Here is a 1,671-nt window from a genome sequence, read left to right as displayed (position 1 = left end):
ACAGGCCTGAGCCACCACGCCCGGCCGAGTCTTAGTTTCTTTATCCGGAAAGGCCACTTCCTCATATTCAAGGCCTCTGCCAACCCAGTTTTTGTTTTCTTCTCACAGCATGTGAGAGTCTTTGTTTCACCCACACATGTTAGAATTCCGTAGACAATGTAATCATTCAAAAACTATTTATTGAATGCCTACTGTATGCCTGGTATTGGGGATACTCCAACAATATCCCTCACTCAGCTCATTTTCCAGGGGAGGGAGGCATGTAAAAATATTATTTCAAATAATATAAGTACTCTAATAAAAATTAGCTGGCGGGGGCATGTAGAAAAGCTGTTTTACACATGGTGGTCTCTATAAAGTTCTCTTTTAGAAGTGATAATTGAGCAGAGACCGGAATTGTAAGAGAAAACTAGGCATGGGAAGAAGCTCCAGGCAGGGTGAAGCTGGTGTGCCTTGATATGTGTGTGCAGCTGTTACCAGTTGAGGGTAGTTGGCTAGGTCCTTGGCGTTTTGAACAAATAATTGGACAAAACACACAAATAAAGCAAAGCAGTGAAAGCAGAGATTTATTTTAAATAAAAGTACACTACTACACTGCGTGGGAGCAGGCTGTGGCAAGCTGCTCAAAAGCACAGGTTGCAGAATTTTCTGGGGTTTAAATACCTTCTAGAGGTTTCCCATTGGTCTGCCACAAGTCTGATTGGTTGAGGAAGGGGACCAATCTGAGGCACTTTCATTTTTCAGCTGCCACACAGAAAAAGAAGGGCTTGCAACTGCCAGGCAGCAACTGCCATGCAGAAAAAGGAGGGGCTGAAAGGGGAGTAGTCTTTCAACTGATATCCCGTCAGCACAAATCAGTCCTAAGTTCCCTGCTTCCAGACCCTATTCTCCTGCCGCACAAATAACTTGTATTTAATCAACAGATGTATCAATTTTTGGAAATAATTTAAATTGTAAACAAGAGTGTGTCCAGAAGATTCCTGAATCTAGGGGCAGGGTATTTTCACATGGCTTTTTTGTGTGTGTGAATCTACGCAATGAAGGTCACCTTTGAATATATACTGTGGAGGCAGCACAGTCATGCATCACTTAAGGACGGGGATACTTTCTGAGAAATATTTCAATGGGGGTTTTGTTGTTTGTTTTTTGTCATGTGAATATCATAGAGCACACTCACACAAGCCTGCATGGTATAGCTTACTACCCACCTAAGCTGTATGGTATAGCCTATTGCTCCTAGGCCACAAACCTGTACGGCATGTTACTCTACTGAATACTGTAGGCAATTGTAACACAATGGTAAGTACTTATGTATCTAAACATAAGAAATGTACAGTAAAAATATAATATAATCTCATGGGATCACCATTGTAATGCAGTCCATGACCAAAACATTGTTACATGCACATGACGGTACTCTGTGAAAGACTCCAATTAATCTAGAATATTTACACCCTAGCTCCATACTTTAGCCACTTCCTGTGAAGCCATCTTTCACCCACCCTACCCCATTCCCTAAGTCTGGCCTTGTGGAGAACACCCTCCTAAGTTCTATGTTACTGCAAATCTTTTAATTATTAAATTTTCCTTCTGGCTATTTTAGCTGTTACTGATTGCTCTATTGATCATAAAATTCCTACCTACTCCTAACCCATTCCTAAACTTCAAATT

Source organism: Pan troglodytes, chromosome 3 (assembly GCF_028858775.2).
Source record: "Pan troglodytes isolate AG18354 chromosome 3, NHGRI_mPanTro3-v2.0_pri, whole genome shotgun sequence".
Classification (NCBI taxonomy): domain Eukaryota; kingdom Metazoa; phylum Chordata; class Mammalia; order Primates; family Hominidae; genus Pan; species Pan troglodytes.
Note: the sequence above shows the minus strand (reverse complement) of the source record.